This window comes from Triticum dicoccoides, chromosome 5A (genome assembly GCF_002162155.2).
Source record: "Triticum dicoccoides isolate Atlit2015 ecotype Zavitan chromosome 5A, WEW_v2.0, whole genome shotgun sequence".
Taxonomy (NCBI): domain Eukaryota; kingdom Viridiplantae; phylum Streptophyta; class Magnoliopsida; order Poales; family Poaceae; genus Triticum; species Triticum dicoccoides.
Window position 1 is genome coordinate 705,892,223 of NC_041388.1, and position 13,215 is coordinate 705,905,437.

Here is a 13,215-nt window from a genome sequence, read left to right on the forward strand (position 1 = left end):
TCGATCCCTGTCGCTCTGACCATCGCCGCCGCCGCCGCTGCTCTCTGTGTGTGATAAATTTTTTCATATGTGTATGTATATGCTCATATGTATTTGGATTTGGCTATGTATGTATGTATATGCTCATATGTATGTACGTATGTATGTATATGCTCTCTGTATATGGATTTGGCTATGTATATGCTCTCTGTATATGCTCATATGTATGTATGTTCATATAGCATTTTTTCTATATATGAATTATTTTTTTGTTCATGGATATATGCTAAAGAAAACGAGGGGGTGATAGATGATGATGAGGGGTTGAGAGGGGGACGAGAGGTCGAGAGGGGTCGAGGGGAGAAAAAAAATGTTATCAGGGACGAGGGTCGTCGAGGGGTCGAGAGAGGGACGAGGGGTCGAGAGGGGTACGAACCGGGACCAATACTCTGAGTATATAAGAATGACTTAGAAAGAAGAAGGGGAGAGGAAGAAGAGGAGAAATAAATAAGAAGAAGAAAAAAGAAGAAAAAGAAGAGGAGAAGAAGAAAGGAATAGTGGAGAAGAAGAGAAAATAGAATATATTCTATTTTTTCTTCTTCTCCACTATTCCTTTCTTCTTCTCCTCTTTTTTTTCTTCTTTTTTTCTTCGATCTTCTCCTCTAGCTATTCCTTTCTTCTTCTCCTCTTTCTTCTTCTTCTTCTTCTTCTTAATTTTTATCGGGAACGAGGGTGTCGAGGATCGCCGAGGGGTCGAGGGTCGGGAACTAGGGTAGAGGGTCGAGGGTCGTTAAGGGGTCAAGGGTTGAGGGTTTCAGGGTTGAGGGTTCGAGGGTTCTATAGGGTCGAGGGATCGAGGGTCGAGGGTTCCAGGGTCGTCGATGGTTCGAGGGGTCGAGGATCGCCGAGGGGTCGAGAGAGGTTTCCTAGTGTCAAAGTATTGAAGAAATCCATGGCTTCATCATTAGCCGGAAGTAACCAGGGCATGAAGAAGTCCTCCAAAGTTATTTTGGAATGGTGTCCCGGATAGGATAATTTGCCTTTTTGTATGAATTTCAGCAAAGGCCTTCCAAATAATGATATTTGGAAGGTTCTTGCTGAACTTTGTACCAAAAAGCGAATTATCCTATCTAAGACTCCGTTCCAAAATAACTTTGGAGAGCTTCGTACCATCATGCACCTGTTACTTTCGCCTAATGATGAAGACATGGTTTTGTTGAATCCTTTGACACTAGGCAACCTCCCGACCCCTCGGTGATCCTCTCGAACATGAGAGGAAGAAGAGGATAAAAAAAGAAGAGGAAGAAGAAAAAAAGAGGAGAAGAAAGAATAGAGGAGTTCTTCTCCTCTATTCTTTCTTCTCCTCTTTTTTTTCTTCTTCTTCCTCTTTTTTTTATCGGGAACGAGGGTCGTCGAGGGACATAGATGTAGTGTCGTCGTTGTCGATATATACCCCCTCCCGATAGCTTCAACACGTGGGGGGCGGGGGGGGGGTCGATATTACCCCCTCCTTGAAGCGTTCTCGAGGCCACCCCAAACCCTTGAAGCATTGTCGAGGCCACCCCAAACCCTAGAGAAGCAGCGTCGAGGCCACTAATTAATATATATGATTCCTTACTATGATTAGGTAGCTAGTTCTACGTTTGCCACCAATATATCCATCTGTCATGTTTGAATAATAATTGCCATGTTGTAAATATTTGTAGAAACTATGGACACCGCCCGAGACGAAGCAAAAGAAGCGTTGTTGAGGGACATAATCGCAGAAGGAAGTGATGCCGTCTCGTTGTTTCTCAACGACACCGATGGTCTAGAAGGAGAGGGTGAAGAAGCTGGCTACGGTGACCTAATGCCGGTGCAAGAAGAAGAACATGAGGACGGCTCCGGTGACCCAATGCCGGTGCAAGAAGGAGACCGTGATGACGGCTCCGGTGACCGAACCGAGTCCGGCCAGGTATATATATATTAGTTAAGCCTGTGCTGACTAGCTGATTGATGCATTCATTGTTTTGGTATGTACACATATTAATTAAGTCTTTGTTCTTTTTTCTAGCCCTCCGGATCGAGCACAACTTCGGTAAAGAGACGAGGCCCGAAGAAAAAGTTGAGCTCGGATGAAAAGTTTGGGATCATAGCAATAGCGCCCGACGGCCAATCGATTGAACCCATCCGAACAAAGAACGCATTTGTTGCTCAGTGCGGGGTTCTGGTTAGGGACAAGATCCCGATAAGCATCCAACAATGGTTTAAGCCGGCTACGGAAGACCCTGAGGTGTCTTATGTCAATGATATGCAGAAAAATGATCTTTGGACTGAGCTGAAGTCAAATTTCACCCTACCGCCAGAGGATAATCCAGAGAACCCAGTTAAAGAGCAATTAATCAAGTCTTTTGCTCTTAAGAGGATGGCAGAACTATTCAGGAGGTGGAAGAAAGAGCTGAATAAGTTTGTCGAAAATAATGAGACACCAGAATTCAAGGGCAGATATGAGAAGATCAGAGATCACTGGCCCGCATTTGTGGCCCACAAGACATCGGAAAAGAGTAAGAAGATGTCGGCGACAAACAAGCAAAATGCTGCGAAGAAGAAGCTTCACCAGTGCACGGGGTCAGGTGGCTACCTCATAGCCCGGCCTAAGTGGGCCAAGACTCAGAATGATCTGGTTGATAAAGGGATCAAACCAGAGACAATTAACTGGCCAGACCATTGCCGGACTTGGTTCTTCGGGGCTGGCGGAACCTTGGACCCTGTAACAGGGAAGTGCATTTGGACAAATGATCAAATGGACATACCAGTCAGGAAGCTTAAGCAGTATATCGAAGCAGCGCATCAAGGGAAGTTCTTTCCAGACAGAGAGAACGACGAGCTCACAATGGCCCTCGGGAATCCTGAGCACCCTGGACGGAAATGAGGCACGCCAGGCTCCATTTCATGGAAGGTTGGGTTTCCGGACGCAGGCAGTTACAAATCCCAAAAGAGGAGGAAAAAAGTGCAGCAGACCCAAATGCAGGCGCTGCAAGCAAGGGTAGACGCGATAGAGGAACGAGAAGCAAATCGCAACAAACGTACTGCCGAAGCTTCCCCCGAAGCTACCCCGCCATCTCAGCGCAGAAGCAGCGTGGCTTCCACCGAGCTGCTTCAGCCGGAGCATGCCTAGACGGCTCCTGCCAGCTATCCCGTGGATGCTATCACGGAGTCTCAAAATTGCCACCTTATGACGCAATGGATGAATTTGAAGGTCAAGGCGGCTGTTGGCTCTGTTTATCCTACTGAACCCGGCGCAACTTTTCACTGCCGGCCAATTCCAGAAGGATATGCTAGGGTGATGGTGGATGAAATAACGGAGGGATTTGAGGACCTCCAGCTTGACCACCCTACCGGTGAAGGGGAGACTCGGCTGGGGTCTGCTCTGAAGACTCCATGCCTATGGCGGAAGGAGCTCATCAACCTTCTGAACTGGACGCCTCCGCCTCCTCCTCCTCCTCCGGCGAGTCAGGGCACTCCGCCTCCTCCTCCGGCGAGTGACGATCAGGGCCCTCGGCCGGCTCCTTCTCCGGCGCGTGGCGGCACTCGCCTGCGCCGGCGCGCCCGAGCAGCCAGCCTCCTCCTTCTCCGCCTCATCAGCAAGGGCGGAAGAGACCCGCCGCCGCTCTGGCGCGTCGTAGTCCTTTTCCTCCGCCTCGTAAGCAAGTAAAGAAGACAACCGCTTCGTCTGCTCGGCCGGCGTCTAGCAGTACAACCAGAGGCAGGAGGACATACAAATTCGGTCCTTCTCTGAAGAGTCCACAGAAGTTACCATACGAGAGGACCCCGGAGGAGAACGCGAAGATCGCGCGAACCAAAGTGGACGACTGGTTTCAAGGGTTGAAAGCAAAGAGACATCCACCTCCGGAGGAGAAGGTAGATCCGGTGAAAGTGAAGCACACTCTGGCTGCTCTGGCAAAACCACCCAAGTCTCCGCCGAAAGGCAACTATGAGCGCATTATTGCAAAGACATGGGCCGAAGCGGAGCGGTCAGGAGGTACAGTCAGTGATCAAAGGCTGAAAGAATGACGAGCAGCTGGGAAACAAATTGCCCAGCTCGACGAACAAGCGAAGCAATCGTGCCCCCCGCTCAAGGTGCCTAGCGACATCGTCGATCCGAGGATGGTTCCCGGTTATGGCAATGTTGATGATTACCTGCCCGACGATGTACATTATGATCCCATGGAGGTGCATTTACACAGATACGAGTACGGGAAGCCTCTCGTCAAAGATGAAAAATCTTTAACAACAATGATGCGAAGATTACATGATTGGTACTTGAAAATCTGCAGAGAGTCTGGGGGGAGGAGTACTTTGTATGCGAGAGTTAGACCGGAGCATGACCTCGTTGGAATTGAACTGTTGCCTATTCCATTTGAGGAGTTCTATCAGTTTTTCAATCAATTGACCTCGTTAAAACAACGATCACCTGCTACTGTCTGTAAGTACTACTACTTCTGTCATTAAGTCTCTCTATATAGCTCATCTCTTTCATTGCATGTATTTATAATTATCCTCACTATATTATGCAGATTGAAGATCGCCGAATTGAAGAAAAGACAAATCGGTGATATTGGGTTCGTTAACACATATCTCATAGATGCAACTGAGGTTGAACATCGTCCCGAAGATACCGAGGCCAACTTGCTACGATCATTCAAAAAAAATGAAAACAAAGATATAATACTCTTTCCTTACAACTTCAAGTGAGTGTTACTGTCTTGTGCATATTCGGTTTCCCTTATATATTAGTCCAGGTTATAGTAATGTAATTGATGAGTTATGCATGGTGTGCAGTTTCCACTATATTCTCCTAGAGATTAGGCTTGAGCAGGGAGTAGTAACCGTCTTGGACTCTAAACGAAAAGATCCCCAGGAGTATGCGGACATGATTGAAATCCTCAAGAAGTAAGTTAAATCGATCATTATCCACCATATCAGCAACTTTGTTCATTTCCTGATATCAAGTAATTGTTTTCTTTGTCCGACAGGGTTTAGAGAAAATTCACCAGAAAAGTTCCGGGACTGTCGAACGAGCTGGAATTTAGACACCCGAAAGTAAGTACTATAGTAGCATGTTCCGCGCATCTCCTAGTGATTCAAGCGCTAGTTTCATCAATACAATTTAGCATTCTTGCTTATCAGTTTGATTGACCTCTATTTCTTGTAAAGTGGTTGTGGCAGGAACAAGGGAATGATTTCTGTGGATACTACATCTGCGAGTCCATCCGCCACACGACCTGTGAGCGGGCGGGTACTCTGATGAACAATATGAAGTACGTAAATAACAACATTCACAATTTTATTTTATTACCATCATTTGTGTTGAGTTTCATTCATTCATATATATATGTTTTGACCCCTTCTTCAAATTAGATGTTTCGGGAGCGGGATGAACTCCTAGCACCAGCTCGCATGCGAGCAATTCAAGAGGAATTGGCGGCATTCTTTCTTGACCACATGATCGCTAAAGACGGGGAATACTATGTGGACCATGAGTCCGTATGATTATATTTGTAAGAGATAATTATTGTATATATGTAGCCGGTAGTGTCGGATAGATATACAAGAACTTGTTGTTCGACCAATCTCTCGGAGAAGGAGAGGTGGTCGATATCACTTCTCTCTGTATGCATATATGTTCATGATGATCTTCTGTTTCCTTCATTTGCTTACTAGCTAGCTAGCGTGTCTAGTCCTCTCTATACGTATGTATAGTACGTAGCGTCGACCAAGCACGGATATAAGAGAGGACACTTCTCTCTATTAATTATAGCTAGCTAACACAATATATGAAACACCTAAATTAACCCCCCAAAACCCCCAAACACCCCCCTTTCAAAAAAAAAAAACAAAAACCCCAACCACAGAAATGCTGACGCGTGGATGCCTATTGGTCCCGGTTGGTGCCACCAACCGGGACCAAAGGGTCTCCTGCCTGGGCTCCGCGCACAGGCCACGTGGAGGCCCATCTGTCCCGGTTCTGGATTGAACCGGGACTAAAGGGACAGGGCATTAGTACTGACCCTTTAGTCTCGGTTCCAGAACCGGGACAAAAGGCCCTTACGAACCGGGACAACAGGCCCTTTTTCTACCAGTGACGATGCCGTGCCCGGCGCAGTCTACAACCAGCTTCCGGCCGGCCAGCGGGTAGTAAACTACTCTCTTCGTTTCTAAATATTTATCTTTCTAGAGATTTGAAAAAGTGACTATATACGAAAAAATAAGTGAATCTACATTTTAAATATGTCTATATACATCTGTTTATAATAGTCTATTTAAAATCTCTAAAAAGACAATAGGAATAGAGGGAGTAGTAATGCACCAGCGCCTCCGCCAGCGCGGCTCGCACCGACGCTGCCGGGTCCATGAATCGCTTGGAAGGGTCGCCTCGGTAGAGGTGGATCATGGTGGTGTAACACTGCATGAGCGCCTGATCGTCGATGTCGGACAGCGGCTTGCTCTCCTGCGGCGTTAGCCGTGCCGGCACCACCAGCGATGCCGTGCCCCGGCGCACGGTCAACTCATCATCTAGCACGGTTCTGGCCATTTTCTACCTCGATCTCGATCGATCAAAACCTCTTGCGAGATGCATATGGAGGAACAAACTAGTACCAGCAGAGTAGTGCTATTGCTGACTGTCACCCATCGATATTCCAAAGCTCTATTTATAGCGCAGCATAACAACAGAGTTTCACCAATCATAGTTATTGTTCTTGTAATTGTTGGATTTCATGTTAGAATTTTTATTTTATTTTGCGGCAAAATTTTATGATAGTATTAGAAATTCCAAATCAGATTGCATTATTTTAGTATAGTACTTAAATGCATTAAAAGTATAGTGATGCTTAGGCACTTCCCCAATGTTTCACTGTGTACGGGTGCTAAAAATGACACATAGACGAATATCATATGGCAAAGTAATTAAGATAAGGAGAGATCACTATGACCCAGAAAGAACGATGACAAACATATGCATGTGGACCTATATAACAGATTTCAGTTGCTAAACGGTTAAACGAAGAAAATTGATAAGCTCTTTCGTGCAATTATCACCTATGCATTGGAGAGTTTTGTTGCTAGGCTGTTTCAGACACTGAGCATCTTCCTACTTGATATATGCTTAGTACGTGTGACCAGCTTATTGCCGCAAATGATTCCAAGAACTAGCTTCCATAATAGAGAGCACTAGCTGACAGATAGTACATGTTAGCCTTCCCCTTCCGTATTCATGCGGCAACCATGCATGTTTTTTTTATGAACCGGGTTAATTCCTTTTCCATTAAAGATATAACGGAAATACAGCCAAATCCGAGTTCACACGACAAGGGAAAGGGAAAAAGCGAGTTCAGGCACTTCAGGGAAACCTGCTGTGAGCGCTCGCAATCGAAACGCCCACTATGAGGCAAAAACCCTGAAGCAGCATCAACACGCACCAACGAGACACAAGTTCATACCACATTACAGCCTACGCAGAGGCAACACAAACATGCAGATTATACACCAAAATGAACGCCGCAAAGTACTCCAGATAACTTGGTATCTTGGCTGATCACTCCACAGTGTCGCCAACATATGCAGTCGTGCAGAGCCTCATCATTTCTTTAGTGTTCTCCTTCAGAATCATTGCACCACGCTCCAGCTCCGTTCCCTTTCACCCTTCAGGAGTCCTGCCCAGTAAGATAGATGCATACAAGCAGTGAAGACAATCTCAAAAGAAGATGACAATTTCTTGAATTCAAAAGTAGACTGGTTTCTACGATTCCAAATAGCCCAGCATACGGCTGCTAGCCCCATTGTAAAGTATCGCTCCCCTCGAGAAAGAAAGGCATAGCACCAAGAATAAAACTGGCATAGATTGTTGGGACATAAATCAGTCCCAAGCATCGCTCCTACTGTGCTCCATGTTATATTTGTGTCGAATATTATGTACGCAAGGGGTTACGTGGACTTGGAGTTGTAATTGGTGTGGTTAGGTACGAGTTGTGTAGGAGTCGGACACTTGTATCCTAGGCCTCTTATATACGGAGGGGCACCACACGTTGTAACCCATGACGACTTGATAGCAACAGATATGCGGGGGAGCCGACGGCTTGTGTCGGCGCCCGGGTGGCCGGTGTTGCGGTATCTTGGAGAGGAGCGCCCGCAGTCATGCCTCGGGGATGTAGCCATATCGGTGAACCTCGTTAACAAATATCGTGCCTCAGTGTGTCGTCTATGATCTTGCATTAGCGTTTTATTCTAACACTCCAGGCTATCCTTGCCACAGGACATAGGAAGAACAGGTGCAAATAGGTTTCTCTGCAGTCACAAAAAGAGCAACGGGGATTGCCAGCCCGGTTTCGTCGCTTCGTAACATCTCTGGTTAGAATAGCATACTGGAAAAGTTGCCATAGGAAAATCTGGATTTTGACAGGCAGTTTAGCCTTCCAAATCCATCTATAGTCACAACCAGCCAGATCTTTCTCTAGATAAGAATACATAGACTTAGTTGTATATTTGCCTTTGGGTCCACCAGCCCACATAATTTCATCTTGACCAGCCGAAGTATCAATGTTGTCAATAACATTCTTGACCCCTCAAACTGACGACTCAGGTCTACATTCAGCCTGCGTCTGAACATTTCCCCACCAACACGGTTCTTAAATTGGGCAACAGTATCATCTTGATAATTAGCAATACTAAATAGGTCCGGATAAGTAACACCCAAAGGTGGATGAGTGCCAATGGGGTCATGCCACACCCTAGCAATGTTGCCATTATTGACAATCACTTTCTTCCCGGCCATATACACCTCCTTTACTTTGAGTAAAGCTTTTCAAACAGGGGAGTCATGAAATTTTGCTTTAACGTTGGCTACAGAGCTGTTCTTAAGATATTTCGCTCTCACCACATCTTGCCAAAGCCCCTCCCCTGTATCCAGTTTCCACCACCATTTATCTAAGAGAGAGATATTCTGTTTGTGAAGATCTTTCACACCCAGCCCTCCTTTGTTCTTAGACCGACACACCCTTGTCCATTTAACCAGGTAGTAGCATTTCTTACCCATCCCACCACATCAAAAGAACTTGCAGCGATATTTATCGAGTCTCTAACATTTAAGAGTGATAGCAGGAACATCGACATATAGTAGTATGCGATGCTCGAAAGGGATGAATTCAACAGGGTTAATCTCCAACCAGAAGAGGTAGAGTTGCCAATCCAGGAGTCACAACATTTAAGATATCGAACAGCAACATACTCCCAGTCAGAGTTCCTCAAAGAAGAGTAACTAACCGGCACTCCTAGGTATTTCATAGGAAAGTGCCCTATCTGGCACCCAAACAGATCAGCATACTTTTGAAGGACAATATCGTCCCCTCCCACACACAGCACCTCACTTTTTAGGAAGTTAATTTTCAAACCAGACATAAGTTCGAACAAATATAACAAAAGCTTAAGATTGATCGCTTTGTCAATATCATCCTGAATGCAGAGAACCCCGTCATCTGGGTATTGTAAAACAGCAATGCCATTGGGAATGAGGTCTGCTGCCAGCCCTTTAAACACATCATTTTTCTGGGCACTGAGAATCATTTTAGTAAGGCATTCAGCCGCTAAATTAAAGAGAAAAGGGGATATGGAGTCTCCTTGCCGCACCCCGTTACAACTTTGACAGTAGGGTCCCATAGTATTATTAATCTTGACACTAACTGTTCCATTCCGGAGGATTTGGCCGATCCAGTTGCACCACTTATCATTGAAGCATCTCATTCTATGACATTCTAAAAGAAAATCCCAATTCACCTTATTGTACGCCTTCTCAAAATTAAGCTTCAGGACAACTCCAACTTTTTTCTTAACTTGTGTATGGTGCAACACCTCGTGTAATGTGAGGATCCCATCCATGATGTTACATTTTTTGATAAACACATTTTGGTGACGACTGATGAGCTTGTCAGTAAACATCGCCACTCTATTATCCAACACTTTGGTATTGAGTTTATAAGGGCACCGCAACAGACAAATGGGTCAAAACTCTTGGTTTTTTTGGCTCCATTGACTTTAGGAATCAGGGTAATAGTCCCATAATTCAGTCTTTCTATGTCTAGGGAGCCTTCATGAAATGCCACAAACAGCTTCATAATATTCTGTTTGACAATATCCAAACAAAATCGATAGAATTCTGCTGGAATATTGTCTGGACCAGGGGCTCTATTGCTGTCCATGGAGAATAAGGCATTCTTAACCTCTTCCTCACTAAAAGGTCTAGTCAAAAATTTATTGTCATCAACTGTTAGCTTTTCATCACCCCCCTAGGTTTCAGGATCTAGATGAAAAATGTTCCCCAGAGCATGTATGAATAAGTTATCTGTCCCCTCAATCACAGTATCACCATATGAAAAGGAGTGGATGGTATTCTTTATTTTCTTTCCATTGGCAATCCTATGGAAAAAGGCAGTGTTTTGGTCTCCTTTCAATAACCATGTCTCATGGGATTGCTGGAGCTAGAACAACTCATCATTAACCATGAGCTGTTGCAACTCACCACTCAATGTAGCACGCTCGTCTAGAGTGTCAGGATCAAGAGGCCCATGTTCTTCCATAAGTTCAATAGCAGCAAGCTCATCTTTGATTACTTTCTTCCTTTTCTTCTCATGGCCAAACTTGTCCGACCCCCACCCCTTGAAAAAATTCTTGAAACGTTTTAACTTGATATTTAGTACATCAATTGGATTGGAAGATATAACAGGTCTTTGCCAAATCTTTTTGACCAAAGGTAGAAATTCCTCATTGGTCATCCAACTAATCTCAAACCTAAACTCTCTAGGTTTAGGTGTTTGAGGGCAAGCACTATTAGTGGACAAAAGGAGAGGATTATGGTCTGAGATGTCTCTAACCAGTTTTCTGGTAGTGAGCAAAGGGAATAAATCTTCCCACTCACTGTTCATAATGATCCTATCCAGTTTTTCTAGAGTAGGATGAGCTTGATTGTTGGACCGAGTAAGCCTCCCCCCTCAACATAAATCTCCCGCAGGCACATAGTATTAATGATGTCATTAAATCTATCTACATACTGGGAGGCCACCATCTTTTTATTTTTTCTCCATAATGCCTTAGAATATTAAAATCACCCCCAACTATATAAGGCATTGTCAAGTGGCTACAAAAATCAGCAAGTTCAGAAAGGAATTCCTCTTTCTGCTCATCATGGGAAGCACCATAAACATTAAGCAGAGCCCATGCACATTGTTTAGGCACATCAAATATAACAACTTGTAAGATATATTTTCCCATAGACCAAGATACTATTTCCAGCTTCTCTTTTTTCACCCCACAAAGCATGCCTCTGGACTTACCAATAGAAGGAATCCAGTTCGACTCAAAGGTCTTATAAGGGTCAATATTCCTAAAAAAACTAGAAGAGAATTTCTTCTTCATAGTTTCTTGTGGGCACAAAAAATCTAGGGAATGATCTTTTATAAGATCAGAGAAGCAGGTCATCATCCCTTTCTTACCTGCTCCTCTGTACTTCCAAAAGATGCCATTCATTTGGGGCATTTCTCCCCCTTCCACCGGTCACTCTGCTAGGAGACTTAGCAACATTACCAGTGTTGGCAATGGGCTCCATTACCTTTTGACTTCTAGTTATAGGTCTAGATATAGGAGTTTGAATCTTTCTAGAACTACGTTTTTTTCCTAGGGCCCACCACTGTAAAATCAGAGATATTACACCCTCATGATCTGAAGGAAATATGCCCTAGAGGCAATAATAAATTTATTATTTATTTCCTTATATCATGATAAATGTTTATTATTCATGCTAGAATTGTATTAACCGGAAACATAATACATGTGTGAATACATAGACAAACAGAGTGTCACTAGTATGCCTCTACTTGACTAGATCGTTAATCAAAGATGGTTATGTTTCCTAACCATTGACAAAGAGTTGTTATTTGATTAACAAGGTCACATCATTAGTTGAATGATCTGATTGACATGACCCATTCCATTAGCTTAGCACCCGATCGTTTAGTATGATGCTATTGCTTTCTTCATGACTTATACATGTTCCTATGACAATGAGATTATGCAACTCCCGTTTGCCGGAGGAACACTTTGTGTGCTACCAAACGTCACAATGTAACTGGGTGATTATAAAGGAGCTCTACAGGTGTCTCCAAAGGTACATGTTGGGTTGGCGTATTTTGAGATTAGGATTTGTCACTCTGATCGTCGGAGAGGTATCTCTGGGCCCTCTCGGTAATGCACATCACTTAAGCCTTGCAAGCAATGCAACTAATGAGTTAGTTGCGAGATGATGTATTACAGAACGAGTAAAGAGACTTGCCGGTAACGAGATTGAACCAGGTATTGGATACCGACGATCGAATCTCGGGCAAGTAACATACCGATGACAAAGGGAACAACGTATGTTGTTATGCGGTCTGACCGATAAAGATCTTCATAGAATATGTAGGAGCCAATATGGGCATCCAGGTCCCGCTATTGGTTATTGACCGGAGACATGTCTTGGTCATGTCTACATTGTTCTCGAACCCGTAGGGTCCGCACGCTTAAGGTTTCGATGACAGTTATATTATGAGTTTATACCTTTGGATGTACCGAAGGTTGTTCGGAGTCCAGGATGTGATCACGGACATGACGAGGAGTCTTGAAATGGTCGGGACATAAAGATTGATATATTGGACGGCTATATTCGGACACCGGAAGTGTTCCGGATGATTTCGGAGAAAACCGGAGAGCCGGAGGGTTACCGGAACCCCCCGGGAGAAGTAATGGGCCATATGGGCCTTAGTGGAGAGAGAGAGGGGCAGCCAAAGGTGGGCCGCGCGCCTCCTCCCCCCTGGTCCGAATTGGACTAGGAGAGGGGGGGCGCGCCCCCCTTTCCTTCTCCCTCCCCACTTCTTTCCCCCTCCTAGTAGGAGTCCTACTCCTACTAGGAGGAGGACTCTTCCTTGGCGCGCCATAGGGGACGGCCGTCCTCCTCCTCTCTTGAACCTTTATATACGGAGGCAGGGGCACCCCAGAGACACACAAGTTGATCCACGTGATCATATTCTTAGCCGTGTGCGGCGCCCCCTGCCACCATAGTCATCGATAATATTGTAGCGGTGCTTAGGCGAAGCCCTGCGACAGTAGTACATCAAGATCGTCACCACACCGTCGTGCTGACGGAACTCTTCCCCGACACTTTGCTGGATCGGA